The 14,476-nt window shown below is 45.5% G+C and overlaps 1 long non-coding RNA gene across 2 annotated transcripts in view; it reads right to left on the bottom strand.

The window, feature by feature from the left end:
- Nucleotides 1-14,476, bottom strand: part of LOC109495245 — a 97,403-nt gene that overhangs the window by 24,795 nt on the left and 58,132 nt on the right. For both annotated transcript variants that reach the window (XR_006590945.1, XR_006590946.1), the window contains one exon: nucleotides 7,270-7,521. This is a non-coding gene — a long non-coding RNA (uncharacterized LOC109495245). The remainder of the gene's footprint in view (nucleotides 1-7,269; nucleotides 7,522-14,476) is intronic.

The following is a 14,476-nucleotide window of genomic DNA, read 5'->3' as shown; positions in this document are numbered from 1 at the left end:
CTGACAGGTGCCTTGTGGTGCACGGCTGCCCGGGCATTGCCCAAAGACAGCTTCCTCCTCCTCCTCCTCCAAGGCAGGAGGGGTGTGGGCCCTGTCCTCAGATTCCTAGAATTGACCAGCCTCAGCATGATGTCACCGGCAAGAAGACTCCCGGCGAGGCTGGAGTTGCTGCTGGCTTTGCCAAAGGTGAAGACAAGACCATGTGGAGTCAGCAGCCACCCATTTCTCCCCTCTCCCCACCCCCCGGGAGCATAGCTCGCACCCTATGGCTCCAGCCGTCTCCTTCCTGCCTGGCGACCAACCTCAGGGCTCATGTGCCTGCAATGCCAAGGGCTGCCTTCTCTCTTCCTCTGCTCATTCTCCCGGGCAAGGTACAAATGTCACCACTCATGTAAGGTCTTCCCACACCCTCCCCTGTCCCCCCAACCCCAGGAAGTTAGAGCTCCGTCCAGCGTAGAATTTCCATCCCCTGATATCATTTGTATCGATCTGTCTGTATCTCTCAATAAACAGTGCACCCTCTGAAGGCAGGATGCCTTATCTCCTTGTCCCTGGATGGGGACAGGGCTGAGTACAGTGATGGCATTTAGGAAAAGTGTACAGAGCCAATAAAAACAATAACAATCATAATAATGGCTAATATCACCTATTCTTTGCCAGGAATTCTGCTAAGCACTTCATATGCAGAGTACGGAATCTTGCAAATAGGGAAAGTGAGGCACAGAGTTCTGCTTCTGGCCCCATCACTAGTAACTGAGAGGCCCGGGCCTGCCCCCAGAGCTTGTGTGCTTATCGCTGGGTGCACTGCCTTTCAGATGGAAGCTTTTCCCCGAGGCCAAGTCCCCTTGCCCCCAAGGAAGCCCCTGCCGGTCCTCTCTGGCTTCTGGCCCAGCCTGCTCAGCCCAAGGGCCCTCTCATGCCAGGACGGAGGAGGAGAGAGGGGAGAACCCCTTCATTCCTAGACCCCTTTGATGAGCAGCCACAGTGACCAGGAGTTATTGACTCCAAGGGAAAATGACTCCATTTGCAGGTCACAGGAATATTTGTTCTTAATTTTCCCTTGTTCTCAAACTGTCACCCTCACTGCTCTTCTGACCTCCCTTCCGGGCCCCTGGAGTTCCAGACTCAAGTGTCCCACAGCCCACAGAACATCTCCCTGATGACAGAGACACCTCAAAGTCAGCAGCCTGCACCCCAAGTAGAGAGTGGGAAAAGACCCCACCTCTGTCGCAAACTCAGTAGAGAGGCCTGGGCCTCACAGACACTGTGGTCTTCATCAAGCAATTACATCAAAGAAGGAAACAGCTGGAGGATGGAAAGGAGCTCAGACCACGGGTTCCCGGGTGGCTCAGTCTGTTAAGCGTCTGACTTAGGCTCGGGTCATGATCTCACAGTTTGTGGGTTTGAGCCCCGCGTCAGGCTCTGTGCTCAGAGCCTGGAGCCTGCTTTAGAGTCTGTGTCTCCCTCTCTCCCTGGCCCTTCCCCATTCGTGCTATCTGTCTCTCTCTCTCTCTCTCTCTCTCTCTCTCTCTCTCTCAAAAATAAACATTAAGGAGAAGGAGCCTGGAGCACGAGGCCCTCTCCCCCTCACAGATCTCCCTGTCTCCCAGACCTTCTGCCTCCCACCCCTGTTCCAGGCTAAACCAGGAGGATGTCTCCAAAGGCAGGCTGGACAAAGGCACTTCCTGGTTAGAAGCCTCCGGCAGTTCCCCAGCACCTTGGCTACACTTCCCAAGTCACAGGACTTAGCCTATGGTGCTGACTTTAGGTTGGCAGACAAATTCAATAGCTATGCCATGTGCTGCCCTCTCTCTTTCTCCACTCCTCTTCCCAGACGGAGCACAGATATCCTCATCTCTGTAAAGTCGGCGGTGACTGCCCTCCCCTGACCACCAAATGGAAGTGTTAAAGTATCATGGGCCAATGGAATAAGAAAACCACTCCATGTTCCAATGTGCGAAGACATCCAGTCCCAGTTTGGTGCTCATGGGTGTCTAACGCTCTCCTGCACATGCAAAGCTCTCTTGCTTAACAGAGAGAGAGAGCTGCCTCAAAGCCTGCAGCCCCGACTTTAGCGGCTCCGTTGTGTTTACACTGCCTTTGTTTGCTGTTACCTTCTACTTAGTATAAGCAATACTGGTGTCTCCTTCAGTCACTGGCTCAACAAGTGTTTATTCGTTCAACGACTGTTTATCGAGCACTGCAATAGTTTCCTGTGGATACGATAGCAAACTACCACAAGGTCAGTGGCTTAAAAAGCACAGAAATTTATTCCCTTACAGTTCCCGGAAGTCAGAGCTTTGAAGAGTCTTATGGGACAAAGATCAAGGTGTCAGCAGGCTTGTGCCCCCTCAAAATGCTCTAGGGAAGTCTTCCTTCCCCTCTGTGAGCTTCTAAAACTACATTCCTTGGCTCCTGGCCCCCTCCTTCATCTTCAAAGACAACAGACTAGTATCTTGCTTCAGTTGTTACATTGATTTCTTCGGAGGCACCCAAATCTCCTTTTTATAAGGACACTTGGGATTACATCTAGGGTGCACCCAGGTATCCTGGGATGATCTCCCTCATCTGCAAAGCTTCCATTCGTGCCCTAGTAGGTAACTTTCATAGGCTCCAGATATCAGGATGTGGATATTTTGTCCATCAGTGGACAAGTACTGTTGGGTGGAGGGCTGGGGATGCATCTGTGAGTCAAGCAAACAAACCCCCTGCCCTCGTGGAACCTATACCCTCCTAGGAGGAGAGGTAGACAAAAAAAAAAAAAAAAAATGAGCAATGAAAGAAACGGATGACAGACAGAGCATGGCAGAAGGTAAGAAGTGCTATGGGAGACAGAGAATGTGGGGCAGGGTAAGGGGGACTAGGAGTTTGCAGAGGCGTCAGTCATAATGCTATTTAGTCAGGGGAGACTTTGCAAATGCATCCTCCGAGCTGCTTGAGGGAGTCCCATGCAGATATATTTGGGAGAAGAGTGTTACAGGCAGAGGAGAAGGGGTAATAAAAGAGTTTCCTCTTAAGATAATTAATTATTTTATTAGTTATTATTATTCTATTATTTATCTAGATTTATAGAATATATATTTCCAGCTTTTCTATATGTGTGTCTATATTATTTACAATTATGATCTCATTTAATATCATTATTTTTCATTAGTAAAATATCAGCCTTATAAAGGAGTGAAGAAGTACTGTCACACAAAGACAATATGGACGAACCTTGGAACTATTACATTAAGTGAAAAAAGCCAAGGACATAAGACCACATATTGTGTGGGCGCCTGGGTGGCTCAGTCAATTAGGCACCCAACTTCGGCTCAGGTCATGATCTCGAAGTTTGTGAGTTGGAGCCTCACATCAGGCTCTGCACTGTCAGTGGGGAACCTGCTTGGGATTCTCTCTCCCTCTCTCTCTCTCTCTCTGTCCCTCCCCTGATTGTACATGTTCTCTCTCTCTCTCTCTCTCTCTCTCAAAAAAAAAAATAAAGACCACATATCGTATGATTCCCTTTATATGAAATACTCCCAACAAGCACATGTATAGAGACAAAGTAGATTCACACTTGCCAGGGTTAGGGGAAGGGGAGAATAGGAAGTGGCTGTAATGGATACGGCCTTTCTTTTCAGGACAGTGAAAATGTTTGGGAACTAGATAGAGGCGAATGCACCAAATGCCAGTGAACTGTATACCTTAAATGGGTTAACCTTACATTATATGGATTTTGACCCAATAAAAAAGGGTCGAAAAATAAATCTACTTAAAGAAAAATGGCAGGGCACCTGGGTGGCTCAGTCAGTTAAGAATCTGACTCGATTTCAGCGCAGGTCATGATTTCACTGTCGTGAGATGGAGCCCCACATCTGGCTCCGTGCTGACAGCACAGAGCCTGCCTAGGATTCTCTCTCTCTGCCCCTCCCCTGCTTGCGTTCTCATTCTCATTCCCTCTCTCTCTCTCTCTCTCTCTCCCTCTCTCTCTCCCTCTCTTTCTCAAAATAAATAAACTTTGTGGTGCCTGAGTGGGTGGCTCAGTCAGTTAAGCGTCAGACTTCAGCTCAGGTTATGATCTTGTGGTTCATGGTTTGAAGCCCTGCATCAGGTTCTGTGCTGACAACTTGGAGCCTGGAACTTGCTTCAGGTTCTTTGTGTGTGTGTCTCTCTCTCTCTGCCCCTCCTCCTCTTGTGCTCTCTTTCTTTCTCTGTCTCAAAAATAAACATTAAAAACATCTTTAAAAATTAAAAAAAAAGAAACAAAAATGGTAAACGCAACCATGAAGAAAAGCAAGATGCAATGATGACTGGATGGCAGAAACTTCTGCGGGGTGGGAGTGGAGGTGGTCAGAGGGACACAGGGCGACGAAGAGCTGGCTGGAAATGATCGATTTCTCATCTTAAGTGGTGGTGCACACATGGCTGGCTGCTTTCCTGTTTGTTTTTTATTTAACCAAACATGGTGTTTTATGTGCTCCTCTAGAACGCATGATTTTGCTCAATTTTTTAAAATCTCAGAGAAGATGTCTCAGGTCACGATCTTGCAGTTTCGTGAGTTCAAGCCCCGCATCAGGTTCGGCCTACTTGGGATTCTCTGTCTCCCTCTCTCTCTGCTCTCCCTGTCTCCCCACTCACGCTGTTTCTCTCTGGAAAAAAAAAAAAATCTCGGTAAAGGAAGAAAATGATGAGTGGGTAGTAAGATAGGTATGATGTGGATGTTAACAGCATCCTAAAAGCAACATGGTGTTCTAGGAAATGCCCTCAAGAGTCAAATATCGCCCTGGCTCTGTCCCTTCCCTCCTCCACTGAGGCAGCCCCAGGAGATGGCCGGCCAGGCATCTTTCAGGATGACTCTCCTGGGAAGGTCACCGCCAGGCTCAGTCTCCCCACGCAGCCACTGCCGCTTCCCAGCCAGCTACAGAACCATCTCAGCTTCTTCTCTCCCAAGGCAGGACCAGCCCAGGGTGGAGAAGGGGCCTGGATCGGCAAGATTCCTGAGACATGCGCTTTAATTGCAGGCTACATACTGAAGGAGTCTCATTGTGCCCAGTTGGAAACTGGAAAGATCAGGAGGAGAAGGTGAAACAGAACTGATTGTTCAAATATTCCCTCACCCTCCTCCAGGAACACTTCTGGAGGAAACTTCCCAGCTGCTGTTCTCATCTCTCTGGCCAGACCTGCGGGTGTTTGTTTGACAAACTATTGTTTGACAGCTGTTTGTTGACTGCATGTACTCAGGAATCTGGTGGTTGTCTTTTGTTCTCTTTTCATAACATCATTAATGTTATTAACATAACATTATTTCTGTTTCATAACATTATTAATGTTACGTTACAAATTTTCATTTGTATTTATACAAGAGTGATACATACTGTGTTAGGAACCTTGTCTGCAAGTGTCAAAAACCTAACTCAAGTTGGATTGAGAAAAAAGAAATAAATTTCAGCTCTGACAACCAGAAATGCATCTCCATCTTCAGGTATGGCTGGATCCAGAGGCTGAAATGATAAGATCAGGACTCTTAATTACTTTCTGCCTCTCCCCTGGGCTATACTGTGTTAACTCCATTCTCAGACACACCCCCTTACAGGGGCACAATGGATGCTGGAAGCCCCAGACATGTACCCCATCTCTCGGCACCTCCAAAAGAAAGAGAGTTTATCTCTTACAACTATTTAAAAAAAAAAAGTTATCCCATGGGTTTATGGATTTGCACTGGACATAATTGAGTCACCGGTCTTTTCTTGAACTGATCACTGTGGCCAAACAGATGAAACACTGTGACTGGCCAGACCTGGATCACTTGGCTGTTTCTGCATTGGGGGAGCAGCCTCCTTTCCCCCGCAAAATACACTGAAAGACAGTGGGGTAAGAAGAGATTGCCCACTAGGGTACTGCTCTCACAGGAAGGAAGAAAGCATGCTGGTTCAGCACAAACAGAAACCTGCTACATGTCATAGATTAGAAAATCTCAGAAAAGCACATATGAGAAAATAAAGACCAGCTATTATTCCGCAGTGACAGGCTTCCTTGATAGATCTTCTGGGTTATGTTTTCATGAAGGAACTCTGTCAAGCTCAGAGGGTGATTCAACCCAGCAACATGACAGGATTTAAATAAGAACATGAGAAAGAGAAGAAAAGCAAAGAGATCTTTGGGGAGACAATTGACTAGCTATCCATGGTTCCTTGCCAACCTCCCACAACCAGTCAATCCCCAGGTCCCCACCAACCTCAGAACAAATTTCTGCTTCCTTGAATACCTCCAGTCACCCATCCATCCATTATCCATTTATCCACCCATCCATCCTGCCACCCACCTATCCAATAAACTCTGAAGTCAGACTACCTGGTCCTGGGACCTGTTTCAAATCCAGGTCCCAACACATACCAGCTGTGTAACTTTGGGCAAGTTACTTAACCAATCCATGAATCAGTTTCCTTATTTGTCAAGAGGGGCTAATAACAGTTTCCACTGTCTAACATTATTTTGAGGATAAAATGAGATAAGGCAGATACTAAGTGCTTAGCTGAGGGCCTGGCTCACAAAAGACCCTTGGTAGAGTTTGCTAGCGTTGGGTTTCATTGTTGTTTTTACAACACTAGGTTATTTCATGATCAGACATTATCCAGGCTGCCAGGTAGCTAATGGGCTAAGGTTGATCAAACACTGCTTACTACAACTCTTTGCTGCCCTAGGGGCAGTTTCTGGCTACAAAGAACTGTGGGGACCACAGGAAAATGTCCTCCGGGCCTTACTGATAAAAGAAGCTATTGTATCTCTAATTAAAACAAAAACAAGGGGCGCCTGGGTGGCGCAGTCGGTTAAGCGTCCGACTTCAGCCAGGTCACGATCTCGCGGTCCGTGAGTTCGAGCCCCGCGTCGGGCTCTGGGCTGATGGCTCGGAGCCTGGAGCCTGTTTCCGATTCTGTGTCTCCCTCTCTCTCTGCCCCTCCCCCGTTCATGCTCTGTCTCTCTCTGTCCCAAAAATAAATAAACGTTGAAAAAAAAAACAAAAACAAAAAACCAAAAAACAAACAAACAACAACAACAAAAACGAGCTCTGGCTTTGTAACTCCTGAAGGTTCTCAAGGCAGTTGTGGAACGCTGGGATCTGCTATTGCTGACTTAAACTTTTTGGCTTACAGCTGGGCACCTGAGAAATCAGCAAATTGGATCACTGGGGAAGCACATTTTAATGCAGATCTGAGGACAGGGACAGAACCAATGCCAACCTGCCCTTCACATCCTTGGCTGACAGTTTATGGAAATGGACAGGCTTACCGAACACTCCAGGAGCCAAGAGGGTGTCCTCATCATTTCCCCCTGGGGCAGAGATGTCCAGAGAGAGGGGAAGATTTGGGAGGTCACTGGCTGGTTCTCCCGATGGAAAACTGCAGTTGGAGTTCTGGGCCAAGGATTGGGATCTTGAAATAATGTCCTAGACCTTCCCGAGTGATGAGTGCAATTCATGGAATAAGGGACATTGTGGTTGCCCTGAACCAGCCAGCTTGCTCCAGACACTTGACACTGAGTCTGAAAAAAGAGAAAAAGAACAGGATCAAGGTTTGGTATGTGCCCTGAGCCAAGGGTCAACTCATGGCCACGGGACGGCCCAGCCCATAGTCAGGGTCAGAAGTCAATCTGTGGTCAAGATCAAGGTTCAACCCAGATGAGGGCCAGGCCCAGTTAGTGACCAGGCTTTGCTTATCAGGCTTTTGGTGGAGGCTGCTCCCTTGCCAGCAGGCATTTCTCCAGGTGCTCTTGACATTCTCCTGGACCCTCTCCTCTACTTCCATGCCATTCCTTATTGCCCTCCTCCGAGGCTCCTGGCATCAGACATACCACCCTCATTCATCCTTGTCACATGACATCCATCATCACCCAAGGGTTCTGTTGACTTCCTCTGACGATGTCAGCCCGTGCTGCCTTATTTTCTTCTTGTAGTCACGCTTTTTCAGTTGAGACAGATACTCTGGCTCACGTGGCCTTCAACAAAGGAGCTGAATATTTTCACTCACTTAAATGAGACATGCAGATGCATCTAGCCTTAGGCATGGAAGCACCCAGGTGTTCTGTCAGTCATCGGGCTTCATCCATCCCTGTTACCCATTTCCGTGGTGTCCTTGCCTTTATTCTCAAAATCATCTTTCTCCATTGAGCAAGAAGATGGCCTCTGACATCCACCACCATCCCTCACAAGCCGTTATTGCTTTGACTCATTCATGTCTAAGGAAATGAATTTCTTCTTGCCCAGCTTAACACAGATCAAAATCACTAAGAGATTCTGATTGGTCCTGCTTGGGTCACATGCTCAGTTCTGAGCCAAATCACTGTGACCAGAGAATGAAGCACTCTAGCGGGCCATGTCTAGGTCACATACTCATCCCTATAAGAGTGAATTCCAGCCAAATCACCAGGATCCCCAAAGAATGGTGGCTGAACAAACAAGCATAGAGCCTCACCTTGAACAACTGGAACTTAAACCGTGAATAACCTACTCAATCAGGAGACCGCCCAACTCCATGAGTGCCTCCATTCCAATTGCTCTGTAGCCACCCACTACCTAGGCAACACCTTGGATATGAACTTCCCTCCCATCCCTCCACCCTTTCTGCCCTGTGCTCCCTCTACCCCAGCTTCTTGACCCAATCCAAATCTCCAGACTTTCTCAGCTCATCAGCCCTCCCTTTTACCTTCTTTCCATCCTAGACCCCATGCTCAAACCTTTCTACCACCACCATCTTACTCTTTCCACCCTCCCCACCCTGTTCAGTCCAAATGGGAGTTCCTTCCTCCATCCCTGTGATCTCATCACTGGGGAGAGTCATGTAATTGTGTCAGTTGTACATATGCATGCCAATGGGGATTACTTAACATAACACTTCTAAAACTTTGGTGTGTATGTGATTCAGTTAGGGATCAAATTGAAAACGCAGTTGAAGGTTTCTTAGGTCTGGAGTGAAGTGTGCAGTTCTAACCAGCTCCCAGGTGAGGCCACTGCTGCTGGTCCTCCAAGCACACTTTGAGCAATTCTTTTTACTTTGGTGTCCCTCCTACTTCCCTCTGGAGAAGAACCTCCTGGGGCATTTGTTAAATATAAAGATTATCAAGTCTCTCCTCTGGAATTTCTGATTAAGTAGGTATCAATGGAAGGCCTAGGGACTCTGTGATTTTAACACATTCCAAGTGACTCTTATCTCCTGGGATAATTGGGAAATACTGCTGTATCATGGTCATTTGGGTTGAATGACTCATTTTGGCTTCCAGGACTTCTCTGTCCTCGAAGGCTCCACACCTTCCCCACCCCTCTCACCTTCCGCAGGTGAGCTGGCCCCTACCTCCCAGTGAAAACCCAGGTAAGTGGGTTGGCCTAAACTCTTCTGCGAATAAACTTTAGCTACATCCCCCTTTGTCTTTGCTATTTTCTCTCCAGTCTTGGAGAAAGAGACACTTGTCCACCTTGGCCCATCCCACCTGCCTGCCTCAGCCACCTTGCTCTATCACAGCCCCTCTTCTTGCTTCTTAGCAATTCTCCTGACCCCTTCTCTGCCTGTGAAAATGCTCCTGTCCTAAAATCCCTCTCTATTCATACCCTATCTTCCTCCTCCCTTTACCACCAAGCTTTTTTTTTGAAATCATTTTAGATTTATAAATGAGTCACAAAGATCATGCAGAAAGTTCCCGTATACCCGTCATCCAGTTTCCCCTAATGTTAGCATCTTACAGAACCATGGCCCAGTTGTCAAAACTGAGAAATTGATGTTGGTACAATACTATGAACTAAACAACAAACTATATTCTCTTTCTCCAGTTTTTTCCACCAGTGTCCCAAACCAGTATATTTTTAGTTAGACAAGGCCTATCATTCTTTTAAAAATCAGAAAGTACAAATCTAAAAAGAGAAAAAAATCACGGTCACCAAAGCCACCATCTAGACACAACTACAGCTAATGTTATGTTCTTCCACTACAATGCTTTATCCACATAAATCTTTTTTTTTTTTTACAAAATATGTTCACCCTACACTTCAGTGTATTTTTCCCACTAAACACTGTATTATAAATGGCCTTCCATGTTAGTAATTATAACTCCAGATCATAATTTCTATTTTATTCAAATTTTTCTTTTAACTTTTTGATAGGTAATTGATTCAAAGTTCTAAAGGTAGAAAAGAGTGTTTAGCAAAAATAAAGACGTCCCATTTCGGGCAAAAGACATGAATAGACACTTCTCCAAGGAAAACATCCAGATGGCCAACCAACACATGAGAAAATGCTCAATAGCACTCATCATCAGGGAAATACAAATCAAAACCACAATGAGATACCACCTTACACCTGTCAGAATGGCTCATATTAACAACTCAGGCAACAACAGATGTTGGCGAGGATGCAGAGAAAGAGGATCTCTTTTACAATGTTGGTGGCAATGCAAGCGGGTGCAGCCACTCTGGAAAACAGTATGGAGGTTCCTCAAAAAACTAAAAATAGAACTACCCTACAACCCAGCAATTGCACTACTAAATATTCATCCAAGGGATACAAGGATGCCGTTTCGAAGGGGCACATGCACCCCCATGTTTATAGCAGCACTATCAACAATAGCCAAAGTATGGAAAGAGCCCAAATGTCCATCAATGGATGAGTGGATAAAGAAAATGTGGTATATATATATATGCAATGGAGTATTACTCGACAATCCAAAAGAATGAAATCTTGCCATTTACAACTACGTGGATGAAACTGGAGGGTATTATACTAAGTGAAATTAGTCAGTCAGAGAAAGACAAAAATCATATGACTTCACTCATATGAGGACTTTAAGAGACAAAACAGATGAACATAAGGGAAGGGAAACAAAAATACTATAAAAACAGGGAGGGGGACAAAACAGAAAAGACTCATAAATATGGAGAACAAACAGAGAGTTACTGGAGGGGGTGTGGGAGGGGGGATGGGCTAAATGGGAAGCAAAAATACTATAAAAACAGGGAGGGGGACAAAACAGAAGAGACTCATAAATATGGAGAACAAACTGAGGGTTACGGGAGGGGTTGTGGGAGGGGGGATGGGCTAAATGGGTAAGGGGCATTAAGGAATCTACTCCTGAAATCATTGTTGATGATTAGTTATCATTAGTTATCATATGATAACTAATTTGGATGTAAATTTTAAAAAATAAAAAATAAAATTAAGAAAAAAAAATTCTCATCACAAGAAAAAAAAAAAAGATGTCCCATTTCTCCATCACCCAGTCCTTTCCTATCCCAGATTATTGTGTAGATCACAAAATGTTGAAGACTGCAAGCAAATTCTGGGATGAATACACCATTATTTTACTTAATTAATCCTTTATTGCTTGATACATGGGCTGTTTCCACTGGTTTACATTATAAGTGACACCTGGATTTAACAACCTTATAACTCCACCTTTGCCCAGTAGTCTAGTTATTTTCTTAGGATAAATTCCTTGTGGAGTGGCTAGGTCAAAAAGTTGACACTTTGGGGGGTGGGGGTGGGTCTCTTGATTTCAAATTGCCTTCTACAAAGATTAGACACCACTTCCCTACACCAAGGCTCCCAGGCTATCAGTCTGTACCAATCAGATGGGCCACAGCAGTGTTGCTTTAATCTGTACTTCTTTTGTAACCAGACAGGTTGGGTTGTATTTATTCAGTATCCAGGTACAGATATATTTTTTGGAAGATAACCTCAGATAGCTGCCTCACTTCTTCAATTCCTCATTGACTCTCAAACTCCTTACAGTCTGGGATCCAACTCCATCCCTCCCACATCATGATGCTCCAGCAAAGTTGGCCACAGAAGGACCCAATCAAATGCACCCTTCTCAGACTTATCCCGTTAAATTTCCCTTTGTCACTGAATAGTATAGACTAGACCATTCTTTAAAACAAACAAACAAACAAACAAACAAACAAACAAAGGGGCACCTGGGTGGCTCAGTTGGTTGAGCATCTGACTTCGGTTCAGGTCATGATCTCACGGTTTGTGGGTTCAAGCCCTGTATCAGGCTTTGCACTGACAGCGTAGAGCCTGCTTGGAATTCATTATCTCCCCTCTCTCTCTGGCCCTACCCCACTTGCTCTCTCTCTCTCAAAATAAGTAAATAAACTTAATTAAAAAAAAAAAAAGCTTTTAAGAACATTCAAATACATGTTTTTCTGCCAACATAAGTTTTTCATTGGCGCCTGGGTGGTTCTATCGGCTAAGTGTTTGATTCTTTGTTTCGGCTCAGGTCATGATCTCACAGTCTTGAGACTGAGCCCCAAGTCAGGCTCTGCACTGACTTGCAGCTTGGGGCCTGCTTGGGATTCTCTCTCTCTCACTCTTTCCGGCCCCTCCCCCGTGCTCACGCTGGGACGCTCTCTCTCAAAATAAATAAACTTAAAAAAAAACACAAGTTGTTCATTTCGGAGGTGCTGGGGCACTATGCAGGGATATACTTAACTTTATAAGAAACTGCCAGTCCGTTTTCCAGAGTGGCTGTACCATTCTACATCCCCGCCAGCAGTGTGAGAATTCCTGTCGTTCCACATCTTCACAGCACTTAGAACTGTCCATCTTTGCAACTGCTGCCATACTAATAGGTATAAAGTGATATTGTGCTTTTAATGTGCATTTCCCTAACGCCTAATGGATTTGAGCATCTTTCCATGTGCTTATTTGCTACCCACATGTCTTCCTTGATTAAATTTTTTAATAAAAAAAAATTGGTAACGCATGCTCGAGGTTTTAAAAAAACTCAAAAAGTACGAAAGGGCAAAGTAAATCTCATCCACATCACTGATCCCCCTGTGAAGGGGACTTTCCTCCAGTCACAAAGCCAGAGAGTGGTGGATCTGGGGATTTAAACCAAGGCAGCCTGGCTCCGAAGCCACACTCTTATCAATTTTCATATAAATCATAGCACTTCCAGTTGTATTCTGCTGCCTTTTTTCACTTCAAATATCTGGGCTATTGTTCCACATCATTACTTATTGACCTCCCTTATTTGTTTTAACAACCCCATACCCTCCACTGAAATAATGTGCCATTGTTTATTTGGCACTCCCCCAGTGATGGACGCTTGTTTCCAACCTTTGCTACAACAAATAATGCTGCACTCAATATCCTTCTATGTACCTCTCTGCATGCCTGTATAAGCACATCCATCCAAGGATTCCTAGAAGTGGAATTACGGGGCCAAAGGGTATATGCCTTTACTCTTTTAGCGTGCCTATTTTCCCACATCCTCTTTCTTTTTTTTTTTTTTTTATTTTTTTTCAACGTTTATTTATTTTGGGGACAGAGAGAGACAGAGCATGAACGGGGGAGGGGCAGAGAGAGAGGGAGACACAGAATCGGAAACAGGCTCCAGGCTCTGAGCCATCAGCCCAGAGCCCGACGCGGGGCTCGAACTCCCGGACCGCGAGATCGTGACCTGGCTGAAGTCGGACGCTTAACCGACTGCGCCACCCAGGCGCCTCGCCACATCCTCTTTCAACACAGTGTGAAACTTTCCCATTCTTGCTGATCTGATAGATTTGTTCAAAATGATGTCTCTTCACTGTTTAATCGTGCATTTCTTTAAAGATTTTTTTTCAATGTTTATTTATTTTTGAGAGACATAGAGAGACAGAGCATGAGCAGGGAAGGGCAGAGAAAGAGGGAGACACAGAATTCAAAGCAGGCTCCAGGCTCTGAGCTGTCAGCACAGAGCCCCATGTGGGGCATGAACCCACGCACTGCGAGATCATGACCTGAGCCGAAGTCGGATGCCCAACCAACTGAGCCACCCAGGTGCCCCAATCATGCATTTCTTTATGAAAGAGGCTAAGTGTGTTTCCATGTCTTGAGAATTCAATTGCATTTCTTTTCCAGTGAATCAAAATTCTTCTTAAAATGCCAGGTGGTATCCCATCTAGTTCCCGTGTTTTTTCTTACTTCTCTGATCTTTCCCTCTTCCTCATCTTTGATGGCTTTCCTTCTGCCATAGTCCCTCTCCTAGTGGCAGTTCTCCATGGCTTTCTCTTTGCTTCTCTTCTCATTTTACTGCATACTTCTAGACTATCTTATTCTTGCCCCTTTGCAGCAGCCATTATCTTCTCCTTATTTGCAGTTAAAAAAAGATATTTATTTACTTATTTTGAGAGAGAGAGCGCACACTCAAGCTGGGGAGGGGCAGAGTGAGAATCCCAAGCAGGCTCTGCGCTGTCAGTGTGGAGCCTGATGTGGGCTTGATCTCATAAACCGTGAGATCATGGCCTGAGCCGAGATCAAGAGTTGGATGCTTAACCGACTGAGCCACCCAGGTACTCCTAATCCATATTTTTATATAACTCTCTGGGAGTTCCAGATCCACATTTTCAGTTCCCTTCTAGGCATTTTTACATCAACACCCATCAAACACCTCAAAAGTCTCTATGTTCACAACTGAACTTGGTCTCTTCTCCCCCACAAAATATGTTCGCCTTCCCAAAATGTCAGCG

This window comes from Felis catus, chromosome E3 (genome assembly GCF_018350175.1).
Source record: "Felis catus isolate Fca126 chromosome E3, F.catus_Fca126_mat1.0, whole genome shotgun sequence".
Lineage (NCBI taxonomy): Eukaryota > Metazoa > Chordata > Mammalia > Carnivora > Felidae > Felis > Felis catus.
Note: the sequence above shows the minus strand (reverse complement) of the source record. Positions and strands in the feature narration are given on the sequence as shown.